General features: G+C 39.0%; 1 long non-coding RNA gene across 1 annotated transcript; it reads right to left on the bottom strand.

Annotated features, from left to right (window-relative positions):
- Positions 1-220: 220 nt before the first annotated feature.
- On the bottom strand, positions 221-4468 carry LOC148183798 (uncharacterized). The gene is made up of 3 exons (XR_015773254.1): positions 4257-4468; positions 394-564; positions 221-307 (listed from the first exon to the last, which is right to left on the bottom strand). It is a non-coding gene; the product is annotated as an uncharacterized LOC148183798 (long non-coding RNA).
- Between the last annotated feature and the right edge of the window lie 18765 nt (positions 4469-23233).

Raw genomic sequence — 23233 nt, 5'->3', positions numbered from 1 at the left:
TTCTCCTTGTTTTGCACTGATTTCCTTTTTGGCTTCATGCAAGGGAGCAGAAAACAGAGTTTATATTCTGATTGAAGTATGACCAGTGTCTCTTGCTTGACTTACAGGGCAGCTCAGTCTGATGCCAGAGCTGGTCAGTTCAAGCTCTACATTCAGAGCATTATTGATAGAAAAGCATGTTTCTTATGTAGGCAGCTATTACTACCCACTGCTATTACTACAGGCAATGCTTAACCCATCAAAAGTCCCAGTGAGAAGATGGTTTAAAAGGGCCAATTCCTTTGCACAGGTATAAATCTCCAGTAATCTGTGGAGACATAAATTCATAAACATACACACACAGACAATTCAAAAATAAAATCTAAAAAAAGGCAAAGAGACTTCACCATTTACCTGCACAAATAGTGAAAAAGGTCCCTGGAGGAAAGGACTTGTACTCCTGTGATGTGACTGCAGAGGAGGAGCAGGAGGGTCAGAGGAGGCAGCAGGAGGTATCAACTCCTCCTCCTCACAAAAGCAGGCAAAGCTTAACTTCTCAGGAACAGTGCAAAGATTCTTGATGATCTTATAAGAAAAGTGGAAGAATAAATAAGTAAAAGTGCTCGTGTCTTGAAAGGTTCTCAGGCAGCAGCCCCTGCTGCTTAGCCTCATGCTATGCCATTAATATAAAAAGCTTGCAACACATCCTGTGGCACTCCACTGGCAGAAGGCAACCTCCCAGAAGCCAGCCTCGTGCAGCCAAGGATCAGCTCTGTGATTCTGGTGAGCTGACAAACATGCCCAGCCCGGCAGGAGTCCCTTTCTGAAGGAAGGGAGAGCAGCAGGGAGTCCAGGCTGCAGCAAGGCTGCCATCGGGAAGCACATGCCATCAGCTACTGGCATGTGATGTCTGTGAGTGAGCTGGGATGCTGGCAATGGGCGTTTCTGTATCTCACAGCCAGCAAAATAAGTGGGGTTTGGAGTAGATCTGAACCTCCTTGCATGAGGCATACAGTGATTTAGGGAATTTTGTTAAATTTTTTGAAGTATCCCACTCACAAGCAAAAACTGTGCCCTAAATCCAGTTTGTCTCTCAGCCATATGCAGTTCTTGCAAATTTCAGGACAGCAATTCTGAGTGCTGGTGAAAAAAAACTTGGTTTACAGAACAATAACACCATCACCATTCAGTGGTAAATCATTACAAGAGGCTGACATGACCCTTCACTGAGTCATTAATAAATAAGGCATTAAACGTTTCTTACTATTCACTTGAATTAACAAAAGAAAAGGATAATGTAGAAGCTGAGGTTAACAATAGCTGAAATCATTCTTAGTTATATAGACATAGATCCACAATTATGTAGGCACTTGGTTCTGATGAGATCTCTGTGATATAAGTGTGAAGGACCAATCTGCAGAGTTATGCTGCCATGTCTGACACAAATTCTTATACCTCTCCATGTGCAAACTGAAAGCCAGGCTAGGGAAATAAAAACTTCCCCTGTGGACTATAATGATAAAAAAGAAAAGAGATTGGCCCTGAGGCACTTGCCCCTCCAAATGATTGCTCATTTGAAGTACAGTATTGAGAGTTCTCTCATTCCCCATGTAGAAATCTCAGGTCAGACCTTATTTTAGAAGGTGAATTAGAGGTTGTTTTAAAAGGTGAGCTCTGATATGACTTTATTTTTGGATGCCTGAGAAAACACAGGTTTGCAAACACTGTCATAGTGCTTTCTTAAGCAGAGACAGCTCTTTTGTTTCCCAAAAGCATGATGTGCTTGGTCTCCCTGAATGCAAGTTAAAACAGAAATCTAAACCAGCTCTAAGAGAAGAAATTGCATTAGTGTAATTAGAAGTGTTCAGAGATCTTTTTCTGGTACTCTAGGTACATGAGAGGACAGAGTAGAAAACAGAAAACGTAGAAAACAGAAAGCAGAAAAATTCCTGTGTGCATGATGCTGGAGAGTGTTCAGCTTCTGGGTAATATGCTCCATTTGTCCATGAATAAGACAAAGGTGGAAGATGCTGTTCCTTTGCAAGGCAGCAGAGGAAAGCAGTGTCAAGAATTTCCCTCCCCCAGATATTTAATTGCACAACAGCAAGAACCAACTCAGTCAGATAGTTCTCAAAACAGTGCAACTCCAAGGACTTATCTACAGAGGGCATCTATCTCCTTAATATCACACCCTTGGAGATGGAAATTATTTGATTCTTTTTTCATTTAAATTCCTTTCAAGGGGAATGTTGCCAACTCCCATAGACCTAGTGTTTACTGGGAAATTAAAGTTGTCATTTTTAGCCTCTCAAATGTCAGTGAGAGTTAAGGAAAAGGCTGTTTTGTTTACAGACATTTTTAGCAAGATGTTGGAGAATCACCAGCATAAAAAAGTTCATTTTTCCTACTCATTCTCACATCCCATGATGAAAATTGAAATTAATATAGATTTATCTCCAGGAAGGTATGTAAGATTTTGTCAAATGAGCACAGTATCTGGATCATTAAGATGCCCTCAATAACTGCTGGTGACAGCAAAATTTCATGAAGAATGCATGTGCTTTGAGCACATCCAGAGAGATGTGAGTCCCTCAGTTTAGTTCCCGTGCTTTACAGCCTGCTGGAGCATGAGCTGCCCTTTGCAGTGTCACAGTGACAAATCCACTGCATAACCCCCACTGGGTTATGCCAAGACATCTGAACATTGGAAATCCCAGCACAGATCATCAGCTTTCCATGACTGGCATAAGGTAAGGCCTCTCTGAGCCACAAAGACTGGCTAAATGCAGCCCTGCAACCCAAAGAAGCACCTGCCCATCCTTTTTGAAATCTGTGTCATCTGCATTCTGGGCTCCAGCTTAGATAATTTAACTGAATAAATATTTCATCAGCCATTTCTCTTAGAGGAGGGATGACCTGTCCCAGCTCACAGAGAGGTCACTGAGAGATGACACTAATCTAAGCAATGCAATTCTCTAAAAGTTGGGGTGAGAGGGGGCACTAGTGGATGGATTAAGAACCTCATTGAGTCCTTATGCAGAATTTTACTCCCTTTAAAAAAAATACTCTCAGAAGCTGCTTTTTAAGTCACTTAAAGGAAGAAACTGCAAGAGAAAAGCAGGACTGAAAGTGTTGTATTATTCTGAAGGAATATTGTTTAACTTTGGTTCATGCCTTTTATTTTGAAGGATTGCTATGTCTTTAAGAGTTGAGATACAGCCTGTGCACCAGAATCCTTTCAACGCAATGCAACAGTCTGACTGCATTCATCTACTACAAATGAGGCTTTAGGCTTAAAAGTAAGGAACATTATTCATGATGGAAATTCCCATGTCCATGGACACAGACACAATCCTCCACATTGATGGCTCTTATAGCAATCCAAAGATTGCTATTGCAGGTGTGAGACATTACTGTTCTATGTCCAGAAATTATTAAGAAACTACAGGATCCACCAGAAAAAAAAGAGATGTTTCTTGCTGAACTGTAACAATTCAGGGTGTTTAACTTTCATCCTGAATCCTTCTTGGAGACCTGCCAGAATCTCTTGATCGCACAGTTACTCAAAATGTTTGTGTAGAGGAAAAGATACTGGAGTATGATACACATAGTCCTTGCTTACAATACAAACAATATATGTTTTGTAAGCATGGTTTCGTCATGACGACTGAATGATTAAACTAAGAGAAGAAGCAGATACAACAGATATAAATGTTATATATTTTAGAGGCTGAGACATTCTGCATTCACCCTGCCTTGTGCAATGATGTCACTGTGATGAGATTGAAGGGTTTTCTTTTGCAAAGATCCTGATCCCAGCAATGAGGAAGTTGAAGGCTGAAGCAGCAATTATATTCAGGGGTAGTAGGTTTATAGTTGCCTGGCAGATTGCAGCATCCTTCCATCCAAGTGCACCCAAAGGGAGAGATTTTCATGCAGTGCTTTCACATTCTACCTGCATTGTCTCTGTCAGGCTTTACCAATAACTCTTGAATTAGCCATTTTTAGGGAACTCAGAGAAATTCCACTTAAAATGGGACTCTGATGCTGTCTTTGTTCCACCCTCCTGCTGTGCTTCTGGATTCTGGGATGATTTAGTCGTCTTGATACCAATAAACGGTTCTGGATGCAACATGTTTCTCATTTTCATAGATAAGGATTTCCACAGATCTGAAAAGAGTTACCTAATCAAATTCCTTATCAGGCACACTTGCTCACTTGAACTGTATGTTGGGTATTTAATTATATACGTTGCATATATATATATATATATATACCTTTGCAGTCTTGGTCCCATGATGATCCTCCCCAGTTCTCCTGGTTGAGCCCATTGTGAAGGAGAGAAAAAACGTGGCAGAAGGAACTCTCTGCTCTGCAGTGAGAACAGCACAGAAAAATAGAGAAGGTTACAGCTGTGTCAGCAAAACTGACTAGTAAACTTCCAGAACTTTTCACTACGGCAATTTACACAGGACTGACTCCTGGGGGTTTTTACATACAACATGAAGCTATCTTTGCAACAGACTTTTGTCATAACATGGATACAGAAAAAAACAAGCTTATCTCCTTGATCACTAGCAGAGTTTACTTTCAGCACAAAGACTAAAAGAATGAAGATCTCTTCACTGGGGACAAGGGATTTTTTTTTTGATCAGTGAGTTGGTTGTATTAACAATAAGTTTAAAATATATATTTTTATAATTTATTTTATAAATTTATAATTTCATATATTTATAATTTATTTTTATAATTTATAAGAAACATTTATTATTTTATATTCTATATAATATATATTATAATATATATACCATATCAATAATATTTAATAATATGTATTTTAATGTATTGTACTATATATTGTTTATGGTAAGTGTTAATATAACATAATATAACGTAACATAATGTAACATAACGTAATATGATATTTATCGTATTTATTATATCATGTTTATTATATTAATTATAAGCAACATATTTGTTGTTGTTGTTACTATTATTAGTAATGGTGGTGGTGGTGGTTGCTTGGTTTCTTTTCTCCTTTTTAAGTGAAAAAGCATCAAGAAAAAGCAAAGGTATGGAAAGACACAAAATAAAGGCTTGGTGGATGTTCTGCTTTCTTCCACCCGTGATAAACAGGTAAGTTTACTGGGCAGGGCTTTGCTGAGTGAGAACCAACTTTGGAATCCTGGGTCATGTGTACAGTTAAGTGCTTCATCCAGAATGTGGTGATCTCTACAGGCTCATGTTGCCTTGTCAAGTTTGGGATTTGTACTTGACACCCACAGTGTTACATCAAGACTCTTTGGCAATTCTGCCTATACGAGGAATGCAGAGCAACAGTCCCTGTCCCTGGTTCTAGATCCTCTGGGAGGACTTTGGGAACATTGTTGTTGATGTTTGTGGGAGCAGGATCATGTCCTGTGACCTTACCAAGTTTCTTATGCTGCTCATTCTCCCCTCATTTAAAAACCACTTATGAGACTTTACTCAAACTTTCCAAATAATTTTGCTTTTAAATATAACCAAGCCTGGGAAAATTTCTTTTCATAATGGGAAATTTGGGGAAGTTTTATCTCTGCGGAAAAAATTACCAAAACAAGATGGTATAATGCAAGCTGTTATAAACCTTCACTCTGGTGTTTCTGTAAGCAGCTGTTGTAATGACAAAAACAAAACCAAGGAACTATTGGAAAGGGATTTTTCCAGATATGAAGGAGGACATCACAAGGAAATAATTTCTATTTTTCATGGGTTGGGATTTGTGAAGCAAGAATATACATTTGTTAGACTGGTGGGGAAAGCATTTTGACTGGCTGTGACGAGATGTATGCACAGCACACGGGTACCTCGGAACAGGAGGAACTGGAGGCAGTGACGAGAGGTTTTTTCCCACTGCTATACATTTTGCTTGAATGGGCAGCTGTCAGCATGCAGGGTAATTTCTAGGGCCATTGGTTGGGGACAAGGTAAAATTAAAGCCCCATTTTTGATCTCCAAACATGGAGATGTTCAGGTTCTTAGGGCACAATATTTTGACTAATATAAATAGCCTTGGAGATAACAGTGTTTCATCTCGATCTGGGGAAATTCAATGCTTATTTGAAGAGCTTTTTTTTTCATTTTATTTTTTCTACTATCAGGAGAAGAACCTAATCCTGCTGTACCATTTATTTAATATAACTCTTTAAAAGTGACTTCTTGCAGATTTCATGTTTGTTTGATATTTTAAAATGTTGAAGAAAACAGTAGAGCCTTTTATTCTCTTTGTCAGCATGAGAAAAAAAAAATCATTACATTTAGAATTCTAAATGAGAAGATATATCAAGGAGAAAATAGGCCAGCAGTCTAAAGAAAAAAGATGTGATGCTTATGCTCTTGGAAGGACTGAGGAAAAACAAAAAACATTCCTCATACACAAACCCTTTAAGGCATTATGAATAGATCTTTAAAAATTCATCTGAATTGAATTCAGACTTTCAAATTCCAGCCTGAGGTGACTTGGATTTCTTTGTTAAGTACATTTAAACAAAACTCTTTTTGTGCTCTCCTAAACTAACAATAATGAGAAAAAAAAAAACAGCAATGTGCAATTGCAAATTCTTTTGACCCTAAAGGTCTTTAACTCTGTTTTTAAAGAAAAATCTAGCTATTGCTCTTCTCCAAAAATGAAGATTGAGAGAATGACAGGAGCTTCAAGAACAGTGGCTTTGTTTAAACAGATGACCTTTTCATCATACTTTTTTCTTGCTAACTTGGGCTTTCTTTTCCTCCAGGACCAAATAGAGTGAAAGGAACTGAAGCTGTTATTCTGGCCCTGTGAGTTCTCTTTCCCTGGGTTCCCACGGTGACTGGAGGGAATTGTGCACACTGGCTGCAGGCAACTGCAAAGCCCTGGGCCCCCCAGGCAGTCAGGGTACCCATCCTGCTCCACCCAACTGTGGTGGGATGGGGAGTGGGGTGACAATCACAAACTCCTGCTCTCACACTTCCAAGCTACCAGTGCAGGCACTGAGTACTGCTCCATTTGTCCCATCAAAGCTGCAAGATTTCCCCTCTCCAAATAACCAGCAGAACACCTTGACATGCTGCAGCAATGTGTGAAAAGCAAGTCCTCCAAAGGACTCAAAGGGCCTGTTCATCATCTCAACATGATTGCTGCAGTCTAATCTCAGCCTGTGCTCTTATGTCCAGGAGGAAAGCTTTATGATGGGATCTTCTGACCAGAGAAGTTATGTCACCTAATTTTGAATGTCAAAGATTGTTTGTTGCTGCAGTCCTGTACTTCATTGTAATTCCATAGCCAAAATCAAGAGCTCAGAGATAAAGAAAGAAGACACAGTGTCTGAAGAAGGTGATTTTTCTCTAATCTTGCTCTGCCTGCATCTTTCCATTAGCTACTGGATCATACACATCTGATAGACAAACCCACAACAGACCTGATCTGGTTCAGAATTAGAAGCCAATGGTTCAGGGGTCTCCACAAAGCACATTCCCAGAGGGAACTGGAAATTTAGCAGCAATTAGCCTTCAGGTTCAAATCAAGAGGGAATGGTGACTTTGATGGGATTACAGCTGGATTCGACTACATTGTTTTCTCTGTTATCTAAATCTGATATTGTCCCTGCCTTTCCTACATACCCAAATGTCCACTGAATCCCACTAGCCCTGGGTCCTTTCTGGACAGTTTCCTCAGCTGGAGCCAAAGCCTGGCAATAGAAATGCAAGAGAATTTGTTTAATTACCTTTGCCAGTATATTGCAACACATTAACTCAAGTGACAAAAACATTTTAAAAACCTTCTTAGAATTTAAAGTGATATCTCCCAACATTTTTCCTTTGATTTCAACTAATGTATATCATTAGTTGAATTGATTGTTATTATTGTAGGACTTGCTGTTATTTGCTGAAAGTATTTGACTTGAGATCCTAGAATATTGTTTAGGGGCTTTTTATCAGTCCTTTTGTATCATAGATCTTAAAAGCTTTCAAGTAATTTTGCTTATCAGATGACCCCCAAAAAATTCACTTTCTCCTACTAGATGTATGAAAAAAGCTTCTTATGTAGTATTTTTTCTGTGTTTAACTGTATTATTTTTATTTATTTTCTTAATATTAAAATTAAGAGTGTTTTTAAAATATATATTAATATGTGTCTTTAGTTGCATGGAGGTAGACCCTAAAAACCAAATAAGCTTTAGCAACCCAAAACTTATTTTTCCCATTATTTTGTTTGTGACTCCTGTTACAAGAGCATAAGAAACTAGAAATAGAGACATTGAGAGTCCCCCTGGCATCTCATCCCCAGAGTTTGTGTTACAGCTTTCTGTGGGAATATATACCAGAGAGATGAACAAATCTGTGCTTTATTCTGCCACCATCCATTGGGAAACCTCTTCATTAATTTAAGAGCCTCAGAGAGGTTCAGAGGACTGGAAGGAAATCTTTGGAGGGATTTTCTCAGATGCGCAGCAAAGCTATTTTATCATACCAAGAATTTCATGCTGCCTCATATTTGATGTATTGAATATTAAATGTACACACATTACAGGCATTTTGCTCATAGTGTGACAGTGTGACCACACAGACACATTTTTTCCTGCTTGAGCAGAAAACTTTTTTTCTATTGAATGTGTTTGGATTACAATCAGAATTTATTTTCTCTTAATCATAAAGCACAAATTGAAGTTGAAAAGTTTCAAAAGTACTAATGAAGAAACTGAGCCAAAAAAATGAAATTAGTAATTATTTAACCGTATATTGAACAAAAGTTCTAAGCTAAACTTTAATGAACAAAGAATTAATTCAAAATGAAGAAAAGGCTGCTCTTAAGGTGAAAGTTAATATAATAAGGATTACTGTGATATTACTTCAATATATAATAACCAATCTATATTTATGGATGGACTAATTAAGACACTGAAAGAAGATGTCTGCTATTAAATGGAAAATAGAAAAATAGATCAAGGAAAGAGTCTGAGGAAAGATTTCTGAATAATTAACTGAATTGAGATTGACCCAAAATCCCTCTCATTTTGTCAGTATTGTTGTCTGTTGTTGCTATATATTTTTTTTTTTTTTTTTTAGTGCTTTCCACTCAGTTTGTGCTAAACCCACACTTCTGAGTATGGGTTATTCCCAGTCTTCTGAGAGGAAATGCTACTTGCCCATTTTAGAATGGGATGAATAAATCCATGGATCTGCCATTTTGGGGATCCTAACAGACTGGCAGTCATTTCTCCCTAAATGCTGATGGGATTTTAGGCCTCCCTCTCCTTTGTGAGCCACCTCAGGAAGAACAGCATTCCCATCATGTGCACAATCCCTGCACACACAGGTGACTGTGAGCAAAGCAGCATCTGCCAGCTCCAAACAGTTTGCAAGTGTGAGGATGTTATTTGTCTGCTTAAGTGCAATTGAAGGAGTGCAGGTGCACTTTATGTTTATTTATATTCATAAAGTACATTTACACAACACTGGGGACCCTGTCTCATTACAGTAGTGAAGTTATTACATTTGAGAACAGTTGTTGAACAAAGATGTGACCTAAGACCAGATGTACAGAAAAATGTAAGTACCCAGGCCCCCAAGATGCCCCTGAGGTGCTGCCTAACACAGAGATTTCTCATTCCTGTTCAAAAATCTTCAGAAATGAAGCTCTGAAGCTTCCCTAAATTCTGATTCAGGGCATGTAAGCTGCTGAATACATGAGCACAACCAGCACATTCCTGCTCAACCTAGGGGACTATCTCAGAGCAGGACTCCCATCTGGGACACCTCACCCAAGATTTCCCAATTCTCACTGTTCTCATCAAGAGTCAGGCTCAAACCCTGGCTTCAGAGCAGGCAGGGTGAGATGTTGGATCTGGGCCTGGGTGCTTTTGTATTCCTGGACAAGGCTACAGGATGAGAAGAGCTGTCTTCTTTTCTCTCATTTCACCTATGAGAAGAGATGCCATTCAGACAATTCATTCCTGTGAGCAACACGTGCTAAATATGATGTGAGCTCCTTCTTAACCACACATCTGACATCTGAGCTGCTGGCCAATAAAATTAAGTCCACACTTACCTACTCAGTGTTTCTACCAGTGGCCTAATGGGGTGTAGCTTTGTAACTCTCATTTTTTCCTTACAGATTTTACAGACACTTTGGTGCCTAATTCAGGAAACTAGAAGCACACAAATAAGGTTAAACAAATTAATTTATGGGGTGCTACTTACAGATCATTCACTGCTTTCCTAATGTTCTAAAAGCACCACAATTGCTCTGTCTACATTGATTTTAGGGCACGAGCTCTGGAGTTCAACTACAAAACCTGCCTGTAATCACAGCACTTTGCTGTGCTCATCATGCACTCATTACTAGAACCAAAAAGTCTGCACTTGACAAGGCCCATCAGATGGCCCTGTTAAGCCAAGATCCCTGCAGAAGACCTGTTCAGAGTGAGGTCAAGTAGTGGCCTCTGACAGAACCACAATATTCTGAGTTCTTTAATTCCTACCCCATAAAACATCATTGTGCAAGAGAACTGCATGTCCAAGATAGCTCTCAGCCTTCTGAAGAAAGGTCTTAATGAGAAAACCAAGAGTCCCTTCAGTGGAATTACATTTGAAAATGGAAGCACAGCAAGGCAATTTGCCTCAGTAACTAATTTCTGATGTCTGTAACTAGAAGCATCAATACTTTAGCAGCCACTGCTTTAGATAATTGGAAATTAGGATGATTCTTTCACAGAAACTGGTGTAAAGGCTGACTCAGCCCGGATTTCCACACTGTAGGTTCCTTTTTAATGTCAAACTGAAAAGACTTGTGGAAGGATTTTCTACCCATGAATCAGAAGAAATAATTCATTATTGAGTTCAACCCAGAAAAAAAAATCTATTGCAAAAGCAGGAAGAGGTAGGGGACTGTGTTTAATCTGAGCAAAGGTTGCTCAAAGTTTGTTTAAAAAAGCTTAAACTCTTCTGGCCCTTTCAACATTAAAAGTTCATTAGTGTTGCCAAGGTAGCCTCAAAACTTCAGGGTGCACAGTGTCTTAATTTGGTTATGTCTGCACACTTTTGGCAAGCTATGTTATCTCTTAGCAACTTGTTCTGTTATCATTTATTATCATTTCACAGAGTGGAAAACACTGCACACACTGGTGATGTGTGAAGCAGTGTGAGCTCTAGAGTGGTATTTTTCAGAGCATTTGTGAACTTTTCCATCAGATTTTAGTACATGGAAGTTCAAATACTTTTGCTTCCCTAGGACTTTGATAGAGAGGCTGAGAAAGCTTGCAAACCACAGACTTTCTTAAAGCACAGAGAATTCCCCTAGCAGAATAAATCATTATTATTAAAATGCAGGTAACCAGCAAAATAGCCTCTAAGGAAACCACAATGTCAGACAATATGTTCAAAGTGCTATAAAACTGGCACATTTACTGCTCTTACATTCCTGTCTTTCTGAAGCAGCAGAGCAGAAGCGCAGACACTAGGCTGACTGCTAGGTAGCAGTTTCTCTTCTTAGAATTCAGGGCTGCAAAGGAGTACATTTTTCTTCTTTGTGCAGCTTTATTCCTGCAATCTGTGGCTGTGACAATGCCAGAACAACTCTTGCACAGAGGGAGGCCTGGAGAAGCTGCGTCCAGAGTGTTCCCACTCACCCAAAACCAAGGCTGTGTTCCTGGGTATTTCAGTGGACACTCAGAGCAGCCTCAGCAAGGAGTGATGGGAACCATCAGTACTGTTCCCTCTGTTCTCTTTTTCTACTACTTTATTATTCAGCTCTACCTTACACCATGATTTGCAGATTTGCAGCTTGGCCTGGGGGACTGTGTCTTGCTGCCTTTCAAGTTAATGAAATTTTGCACATTTTTCCTCTTCGGGCCGCTGAGATCTGTAATACACAAACACGGATTTACCCAAAGGGAGGAGGCAGCCAGAGGTCAGTGCCCTCCACTCTCACTCTTCTTGCAGCACCATCTCCTTAAAGTCACATCACAAGGAAGGGGCTGTGCAGATGCACAGTGGCTTTTGTCAATAATGAAGGGACTCCACTCTAGCACAGGTGTCCCCCCAAGAATTGAGGGGCTAGAGCAAATCATATCCTTCCAACATGAATCTGAATCGTTCAGTTTAGGATCAGGGGTCTTTTCTTATGATCCCAATAGCTCCCTGGATTTTGTTTTGCTGGCATTTCACAAAAGACACCTTGATCATCATTGGCATTTCAAATGTAAAACAAATAGTGTTGCAAAAACCTCAAGAATAAATCACTCTCCACATACAAGTGACATAAAATTGAATAAGTCGCAACTGAAAAACAATTTGCACTAAAAAGAATTCTCTACTCTTTCTTTTTATAAGCATTATCTGTATAACTGTCTGTAGATGCATACTTAAAGTAAATATTATTAGATGATTTCTCATTTCTTTATACATAATTATCTTTTCTATCTGCAATGAAGTCACTGTGCTTCCCCGTTATAATTTCCCCTTCCTCTCATGTTCAAGAGAGATCTGAGAGCATATAAGAGAATTTGCTTAATTATAGATTTAACTCCAGCAATTTTTCAATCTGTCTGCCTCCATCTTAGTATTTATAAAATGTTATAAATGTTAGGTACACTGTAGATTCAGTTCATGTATTTTTGGACCCTACTTTTTTCAAATTAAGGAATAAAATAAACAAAAATACTATTTCTTTAACAGTTTCTTGTTCCTATAATCCCTATGATTTTGCTAGCTGTCACAAAAGCAATACTCCCACAGAAGCTGAGGTAAGAGAAATAAGACATAAAATTCCACCAAGCATAACCCAAGGCTAGTGGATGTTACCGCTGCCAAACAGAGCAGATACTCTTTGCAGAGAAATGTAGTGTCACAGATGCTTCAGGCCCATGATGCTGTGATGAGAGCAGACCTTGCTGTAGTAATGCTGATAAAATATACTGAGAACTTCAGGATTTTTTTTAATACAGGGTGATCTCCAGTACATCAGTGCAGAGTTTTAAAGCTCACTGAGAAGCTCTGAAATCAATGACCACTGCATCAAGCTGAGGACTGGTCATTCCCAGGGCTATTGCAGAGAAATTTCAGTCCAACCTGGCTGATGGTTCCCATGTAGTTTCTTGTAAGTTGTCTCCAATGGGTCCTGGCTGATTTTGCCAGCCTGGTCTCAGGAGCAGTCCTGTCTTCACCAACTGCTGCCTGCATTTTCCTCCTGAAACCCAGCTTTCTGGACCATTTTGGCAATGCTCTTTAGCATGTTATTATTTTCACAAAACTAAGAAAGGAGATGAGCAAATCCTATAGACTTATCAGTGCTAGAACCCTGTATTTTCCTCCTAAACCGTAAGAAGGAAGAATTTCTTTATGGTAAGTGTTGTAAAACCCTGGCACATGTTGCTCAGATACATGGTAAATGCCCCATCCATGGAAACATTCCAGGTCAGGATGGACAGGGCTGTGAGCAACATGATCTGGCTGAAAATGCTCCTGATCACTGCAGGGTGGTTGGACTGGATGGCCTTCAAAGGTCCCTTCCAACCCAAAGTATTCTATGATTCTCTGGCATGCTCCTTTGAGTGTCCCAAGGGCTACATCCTCTGATGTAAATGAGCACACATTCCATGTGCACTGCAGCGTTACATTAATCCAGCAGGGATGGAGGACGGGCCAAGTTCCATGTGGGAGTTACAAAGTTATGCTCGAGGGAATATGGCAAGATCCAGATTTACATCAATGTTCTCAGTGTTATTCAAGCTTTGCAAAAGCAGGATTCATGATTTTATTTTCCAAGGAGATGCTTAACAAAATCAGGCTTTTAGCTGAAATTTTATATTGAAGCATCATTATTGCATCTCTAAAGAACAGTTCTCATTAAGTGAGTGAACGGACAGATGCCCTAATAATAGCTTGATTTGAAGTGCAAACTGGGTTGAAGTACTCAGCATGCCATCTTCTAATCAGGAATGAAAGTTTTAATGCAAGGCTTCCTGACAATCACAATTTTGTAATGCTTACATAAATGGCTCTGTAGATGTGTGTATGTTTTTTTAATTTACTGCGTGGGTGAAGGAATGTATTTCCTGGTGATGCAAAATAGAGTCTGACTACAAATGCAGCAAGGGCTCTCTGCACCTGTGAAAAAATTTAGATGATCACATCACAAAGCCCCCTCATTTACAGAAATATCTTGTAGTCTGGAGCACTCCAGCACTCCAACTGCCTGCACCCTGAAATAACCTCCTTGCACCTTGAACTCTTAGGGGGCAGCTCATGTAAAAGATCCCATAAGTTCAAGTTACCTTTGACTTTGTGTCCTCAGGAGACAGTCAGAGGCACAGAAAAGAAACACAGACTAGGCAGATGTTCTTCATCTCACCTTTAAACACACCTTTCTCTTCCCTGCCCCTCTCTAGATAACTGAAAGTTGTTGCAAAGACCATAGCCAAAACAAGACATGATCTATGGTTCTTCCCTCAGCCTTAGCTGCACTGTCAGGCCTCTCAAACTCCTGAAAAATTAGAAAAAAGAAAAAAATTGCTCTTCATTATATTGTGCCAGTAGAACAACAAATAACAATGGGGAAAATAGGATAGATATTGCATCCCAAAGTATTTTCAAGCTCCATTTCTTCTAGGTTGATCAAAGACCATTCCAGAAGCCCTGTCCATCTTAATTCACTAATATTCTAGAAGTCCTCTAAGGATGAAAGGAGCAAGATACATGCCAGATGGTCTCACCACTAAAGTAGCTCAAGAAAAATCTGAAACAGCTCCACAATACTTCTTCTAGTTAATGATTAGTCAGGAGGAAAAGTCTGGCTGCAGGATCTTTGATCCATGAACATATTTGTAGTAATTGGGGTCGTGGCAATTCGTGTAGCTAATGCATTTTAAAAGGCCAAAGTCAGTAACCTCTGAGTAATTGGGGCTGTTACTGGGCAAATAACACACTTTGGAGCAATGACATTATATCAATTATGTGGGGTGAAATCTAGAGGTGAATGTTTGTAGGAACAAATAAGAGCTCAATCAAAACTTGGGATGAACCATTACAATTTTAGTCCAAAATCCCAGATCTGGTCAGTTTATTGCTCACCAGTAACTTGAGTTCAGAGAGGACCCTCTGGAGAAGTCATATCTGAAGTCACTCCAAGCCATGAAGTGAAGCCACAAGGCAGCAGTGGCACCTGCCATTATGAGAGCAGAAGGAGACTGCTGCTAACCCAAACCTCTCCTTAAGGGGTGAAAGGCTGGTTTTGATGAAATCTGGAAGGAGAAGGAAAGAAGGAAGCACCACATTTGGTCCCAAACACCAGTGGTCCACTTGGTCCACCATTTGGTCCAAAGCACCAGTTCAGGATGTCCTCCTGGACACAGAGTTGCACTTCAACATCTCCAAAAGAGTAATTGCAAGAGTTACCAGGACAAGGTGTATAGCACCAATGGCTTACCTTCAACTCTGCTGAAAGAGATGCTGCACAGAAGAGAAAGGATATAATCCAAAATCCTGCCAAAGAACAATTATTTCACAAAAAAACATGGTTCTGCAAAGAAAATAATCATGCTCTCATTAAGAGATTAAATCAATTCAGCCCAGTAAAGCTCTACCAATATGAAACAGCATTCCCATCATTCCCATTCGCAGACTCTGTTTTCCTAAATATTTGCAGATAGATGAAATGGTGCCAGAGCCCCTTTCATAGATTACCAAAAAAGTCACCTTTTCTTCAAGGATTAATTATTAACTATACTAAGGAGAAATTGTAGCAGCCAACGGTTGTCTCATTCTCCCAAGTCCTATTCACTGTAAAGTTGATATTGTATGGAAATTTAACTTGTATAATTATCACCAAATGCTGTCTCAAAGGGTTCCAAAGCACTTTAGAAATAGTACAATATTGGCTCAGGTACGAGCCAAACCATGCCCCCTCTGCATCTGCACAGAAATCAGCATGGCTTTTCCTCACTGCTCAGATACAGCCCTGGCTGGAAGTGGTCTGGAGCACTGGCAAGGAGACAGGGCCATGTTTCCTGCAGAGGACCATTGCTCCAGGGCCCTGATGCACTTGGACCCTGCAGTACTCTCTGCTTGCTGTGCCACATCAGGTGAGCACACACTTCAACAAGCCATTCCCATCTCTCACCACATGACAACTAACTAGTGCTCTGTGGGTAGCCACTCCACTACCCAGGATTTAAGGCACATGATTTAAGCAGCTCAACATTTCTTTTTTTCAGACCGTGCAGCAGCTCTCTATTTCTTCATCTCACATATTTCTCACCATTCTGGAAATTTTCAGGTAGAAGGCAGATGCCTGAGGAAATATCACTGCATGATATGCAGTAAAGCGAAGAGTGTATACTATATACATAAATACTTGGAAACATAAACACATAATGTAGGAGATGTTTCATTCCTTGTGTATAGCTCATTGACTGACAATAAGTTATTAATCTATTATACTCTGAAAGCATCTTTTTACTTACATAAATTGTCCCCTTCTGACTGGGACTGAACACAACATCTATTATCCCCAGTGAATACAGACTGTGGGTTAAAGCAGAGTGGATCATCCCGGGCCCATCCCTGCCCTGCTCTTTTGCAGGGGCTGTGTTTTGCTGTGCACTTTGCCTCAGAAAATTGGTACCCTAATGGGGTTGGTTCAGAGCAGCCCATATTTTTCTCTCCCTTCTTCTTTGCTGGTAGATTGATCTGCTGACATTCACCTATGAAGGTGTCAGATAAAGACCCCTCAGGTTACAAATGACCCCCACAACTTTCATTTCCATCTTCCTGGGTTTCGGCATCAGAGCTGAAAGAACAATGGTGAGATCTGACTTTACACACAGAAGGACAGACCAAAGTAAGGTCATTTATTCCTCATTTTTCTTAACAGAACTAGGTTGAATGTAGTAAAAAAATCTCACATCTGAATATTAATATTCATAAGAAGTTTAGTCTTATTTCAACAACCTTGAATAAATGATAGAGAATGTGACAGCACTGTGGTCACAGCTTACTCTAATGATCAAAGCACTTCATCATTGGGGAATAAATGTTCTACCTAAGAAAGGAAAAAAAAAAAAAGTTAATACCTAAACAAGTTTATTACTTAGAAGAAAAATTCACTTAAAATTGTCCCATTAACTCTGTATAAAGAAAATAGGTGGTTTATATTGTGCCATAGATTTTCAAACTATCCTGCAGTATATTTGGCTGGAACAGCTTGAGTGAAAACTGGGAATAAACATTAGTTTCTGCAGTCTGAATATCATTGTGGAATTTTTCCAGCTGTACAGTGCAGTACACAGTACACACTGTTCACAGTAGTTTGCAAGCTTCTTCCCTCTGAAATGACACATAAGCTGGGAAAAGAACTGACCTTCGGTTTAATTTACGACTCAGATTGATCTGTCTTCTCCATGTCAAAACCTTTGGTTTTTTGACCTACCAACACAAACAGATCCTTTTTACATTACTCAGCCCAGATATCTGCAGCTCCCAAGTCACTACTCCTCTACCTGAAGACAGCATGTTTGGCAGATTTTTCACATCCTGGCAGGTCCTTTAGGCTCTATTCCCACCTTAACAAGTATTTTAAAGCTGCAGAGGATCCCCCTGCCAGTGAATCACAAGTGATGTTCAAAAAGCATGCACTGTTCTCAGCCTTCCAAGATCTTCAAATCTCCTCCTAGGAGCATGCATCTTGCAGGGTTCCAGTCACAGAGCCTTGGAGATTAGATTTTGCTTTTACAGTGTTTATACAGGGGTGGCATTTCCAAAGGAGATGCCCCCATTCCTCTATTTATGAACACGCCTGCAGCACCTGGCTCTGAGGGGGGTATCTCACCTGGATTTCTGTTTTCCATAGTGAGACAGTACACTGGATTTTTATTTTTAATTTAATAGATCATGTTTTGTGAAGGGGAGAGCTTTGCTACTGGAAAAGAATGGCAGGAAGATAATGCCTGAGATGACTAGTGAAAATTCCTAATCACTTGCAAAATCTAAAAGTAAAGGTATAATTCTGAATTTTAATCCCCCTTATGTATTGGGACTAAATTGATCCCATTTTTTATATAAAATGAAAAAAAAAATAAAACAACCCTACAGATAAGAAATGCTTACAACTCTATGAATATAGTTCTAGCCAGGATATTTTAATTAACAAGAGGATGGATGCATGGATTTTACTTGAGAATTTTGCTGCAGGAAAGATGGAATAGAAAGCTATCAAGGCAGGACTTTCATTCTTGGTACACAGAGCACATATAACATGACCAAGAACTCGATATCAATATAATATGCTAGTGAAACATTTTGGAATTGAGGACAAAATGAAATTATTCGCTGTTGAGATGTACAGAATATCCATAGTGCAGAAGACACAATGCACAGTTCTTTACCACTCTTTTTCTAATCTAACCAAGCAGCTGCCATACTATTAATTTGAACTTACATCATATATTCCAGTTGATTTTATTGTTTGTGTTGTTACTGATGATGATCTTACCTCCACTGTGTTTCTCTAGGATGAAAATATGGAAAGAGAGGAGCTGATACCCGTGAGAAAAAAGATAAATTAGTGGAAATAAATTATCCAGTTTCATGTATCAAATTTTATTAGAAATAAAAGGAAGAACATTTATCAAAAGGTCTGGAGAACATGTGATCACTGACTGTCAGCCTGTATTCATTTACAGAAGATTTATCATTCTCAGGGGCTTAATACATTTTTACAGTCACTTGACTAGATAGTCATTAATCATTTTTCATTTTCAAGATCCTAACTAAACTACAAATTCAAAAAGTAATAATTAAAATCTTCTAAATTGTGTCCTTATGAGTCTCGATTCATAGGGGTACTTGGGGACATGCCATAGCTGTTAACAGGTTTGCTTATCTACCCGATTGTAGTTAATTATCTTTCTGAAAATCATCTGTACCTTTCAATTTCATTACATAAAAGCAAGCTCGATCAAAAGACTGAATGAATTCACAACTTCCTTTTCACTGATTTTAATTGACTCTCTGGTGCTTTCAGTAAGAGCAAGTAGTGTGACCACCCAACTCACAGACTGAGAAGCAGCCCTAGAAAATTAACAGCAAAAGGGGATGATTTCTGTACACAGAGAAAGTGAACAACTCGAGCTCTTTCTAACTTGGAAAAAAAATAAGAATATACCTAGAGCTGCACCACACTTTATGGGCACTGTTGTTAAAATGCTTCCCAAGTATCCTTCCCTGGCTGTGATCAGAGATAAGATACAGAGCTCTGGGGACCTCACTGACTTGTTTGTCTGTCTGTAACCATCAGTTCTGTTCTGTATTGACCCAGGAATTAATCAAGAAATGTTCTTCTCCACAGTAAGCTTCTTAATTGATTTGTAATAAATTTTGAAGAAAAATGGGAAAAGTTGCTGTGCTGATATTGTTATTTTTAAAAACAATTTTCTGTATTCTTTATCTTTGCATGTTTTCAAAGTGTGAAACCATCCTACCAACATTTGACTTCTTTCAGCATTATCTTCCCTGATTCTCACTCCAAGCAAACAGGAAAAAATATGACATTATTATAAACATGACACAAATTTTAATCATTGCTGAAATTTGAAAAGAAGAAAGCTGTTCTGTGCTATTCATGAATAAAAGGCCTTTACTATAATTAGCTTGCAATGTAGAGAAGAAGCAAAAAATAGTAAAAAAAAAAAATACAACACAGGAGCTCAGAAATTAACAAGACACACCATGTAATGGTACTTAGAGGCCAAAATATTTGCAAAAGGTTTTTCTGGGAAGAAAGGATTGGTGCATTCCTGAATTTTGTGTTAGGATGCCAGCTAAAAACCAATCTATCTGTTCTTTTTCACTCTTACTGGTACCCTAGGAGAACAGCATAGGCTTCACTAGAGTCCTCTCTGTTGGAAGATGCATCTAAGGACCTGGGCACCCAAAAATAACTAAACCTGAAGCAAACTTTAGGCTTTCCAGAAGCAAATGTTTCAAGCTGAAGACAATCCTGGATGAATCAACTTCTAGTTCTCAAATGTTCATTGGAAATTCATGCCTGTGCTTGCTAGGCCAAGGCAAATTAGAGGCACTTCAAGCAATTTGGAAAAGCCACTTTCCAGAAAAGTTCTGATTGCCCTATGTGCCACACCACACCTGGAAGAGATGCACTCCTGAGCCAAAGGGCAACAATATGAAAGGAATTCCTTTCCTTTTGAGAGTTTTTAATTACCTAAGCCCCATGGACAGAATTCTCTGCACCCAAACTGTTCTGGACCCAGTAAGAAGGAACATAGAGCGCAAACTCAATGGATTTTGACTTTGTACGTGTAATTTCCCTATTTTCCAGTTTCATTGCTCTGCTTGATTGCAATTACAACACAAACACCACATAGCTGCCTTTCTGGCATTACAAAGAGCCAACTTTTGGACTGATTTTTTGATTAATCACATTTGTATGCTGAAGCCTAAAATTAGTTAAAGATTTTCAAAAACGTATCTTTCTGTCAGAAAATGTGCCAGAATAAATTTCTTTCAAGGGAACACATTGATTTCAGTAAAACTGAGATTCAAAAATGGAAACAGAGCATGGGACTTCTTGTACAATAACAACTCAAATTATGCAAATATAAATTCAGAGATAATATTGGAAAATATGAGATACAAAGTAATGGATTTTCAAAAATGCTATTCTTGGTGATTTAAGGTTAAAAGTGACTTTTTTTTCTGGTTTTCTCAGGAAAGTAGACATATAGTCCCTTTCAGCTCTCTTGAATGAAGTTTATCAAGACTCAATGACATTAAAGTTCCTACATTCACTACTATTCTCACTCTACCTGGAATTGTTTGGAAAGCAAAGCAAACTGCAAATAACACACTGGTACCCTAGAGACATAAATGCACCAGACTCTTAGAAATCATTTAGCCTCAAGTGAGAAAAAAAGGGAATAGCTTGAATACCTTAAAAGATCTCACCAATATCTCTCCAGTTATCCCTTCTTTGGTCCATTTTGAAATGTATACCCATGTTTAATAAATATTCAAGTATGTACTTTGCTTTGTGCACAAGTAATTGTGTGGAAATCTACCCATGGAGTCAGAATGATGTGTAAAATTATACCTTAGGCACTGAGAAATTTATTCTAGAAGATCTTAACAAAGACAGTGTTTAGAATGTATTTCTAAAAATCTGATGCGTCCAAGTCCCCGCCTCAATGGAAGGAAAGAACTACAGGTGACAAATCCATTCTGCTTTAAAAATGTTGCTTTAAACCTGCAATTTGTGAGGATGCAAATGGTAATTTCTGTGTTCAGGATTTGTGCTTTCCTTTCAGATTCTGTATTTGCCACTGACCTTGGGTTCAACAAGAATTATTCCTGTAGAATCTCTCTATGCTAAGCTGCTGACAGATACAAGGACCAAAAAAACTCAGATTTGCAAAAGTCAATTATTTTAAATTCTTTAGATTCTCTTTTGCATAACCCTGTTGCACTGCTGTCAGTTTCTTAGCAGCCCTTACTATATTTTCCTTCCAAGCAAATGTAGTTTTCAAGGAACACATCCAGCTGACAAATGTGGAAAATGAAACACACTGTCCAAAGAACAAGGTTAGCAGTGTTATGAGCTTCATATATTTTGCTTCAAATAGCAAAGCACCACCAGCCACCATGACCTCCTGGGCTCTCAAGGAACCCTAGGAGCTCTTCCATTCCTGAAACATTTTTCACTTGTGTTGGGTCCTTTTGTCATCTGGGCAGAATTTTCTTCACAACTAACCAGAACAAAGATTCCCACAGAGCACTCATCAGACAGGCACTGATATCTGGTGGTCTAATCCTTCTAGACTGAACTGAGAAGGATTTTTGCCACTAAAGGCAGTCTAGGGAGAGACCACTCAGTATCTTTTACAATCCATTCATACCATTGCACGACTGCACTGGAACTGAATTCACATGATACTAGGACCACTCAAAATATTTGGCAATTCTCCCCAGCAGGAACCTTAACAATCAGGCTGTGATGGTGCTTAATCACTCTCCTGTGAATCTAGTTTGGCCACAAAGCATCTCTGCTTCCAGCTCAGAAAGGAAATTTAAAAAGTAATTTTAAAAAGTGTTTGTACTTGAGGAGAAACAAAACTGTAACTATGCTGCTGCCTTTCCTGTTTAGTTCATAATGAGAGGTATGGAGCTTAAACAGAATGAAATTTGAGAACTCAAATAGTTTGCCAAGATCTCTCTGCAAACGCATTCTTCCTCATAGCAATGACAATACAGCACACAAACACCTTGAGGAAATGAAGGAGCATCAGCTGTCACGATGCATAGAATCACAGATTTTTTTAGGTTGGAAAAAACTTTAAAGACCATGAAGTCCAATTGTTTATCCAGCACTACCCAGTCCAACACTAAGCCATGTCCCTCAGTGCCACATTTACACACCTTATAGGTACCTTCACCACTACCACTTCCCTGGGCAGCCTCTTCCAGGGATTGACAACCCTTTCAAAGAAATTCTTCCTAACAGCCAGTCTAAAGAGCCCCTGATGTATCTTGGGGCCATTTCCTTTTTTCCTACCACTTGTTATTTGGGAGAAATGAACAATCCCCATCTCATTGCAACCTCCTTTCAGGGCAGTACATGAGGCACCACAAAAAAATTAGTTATCAAAAAATTCAGGAGAAGAAAATATTCCTGCCAACACAGCAGAGAAACAGTTAAGGTGCAAGAAGGTTCCTTTGCAGGTGGAGCCCTGGACACAAACTAAAATTCACATTATCTCTTGGCCTTGTGTTATCAGAATCTTTGTGGACCAGACCACAAAGTGGAGAAAAATTTGGACATTACATCAAATATTCCAATATTACATCAAATAGGGAAAATGTCATTCTGTGCCTTCTCTACTAAACCTGTTCAATCATTTACACACAACAGCCCCGGTTCCAAAGCAGGATCTGAGACAATGCTTAGCCACCAGAGACAGGTTTGGTTTTTTTATTTTCAGTTTATTTTGGCCACAGTTTATGTGTGCTTTTTTGCATTGTAAATTACAATCCTTGGACAAGCCATTTCACCAAATACATTAAGGATCTGACCCATCCCTTACTGAATGGTGGCAGAATTCCCACTGACACCATGAAAACAGGATTAAGCACTAATCTTTTATGCAAACCATGAATGCATTTTTTTCAGCTCCTAAACTGCAAACACCACTGAGATCACTGCATTTTTCAGCTGTATCTTGTTTAAAAT

The sequence above is a fragment of the Pseudopodoces humilis genome, chromosome 9, assembly GCF_049639895.1.
Source record: "Pseudopodoces humilis isolate 2021_Gansu_Grassland_sample_001 chromosome 9, ASM4963989v1, whole genome shotgun sequence".
In the NCBI taxonomy this organism is placed as follows: Eukaryota; Metazoa; Chordata; class Aves; order Passeriformes; family Paridae; genus Pseudopodoces; species Pseudopodoces humilis.
This window is presented reverse-complemented; position numbering and strand designations above follow the sequence as displayed.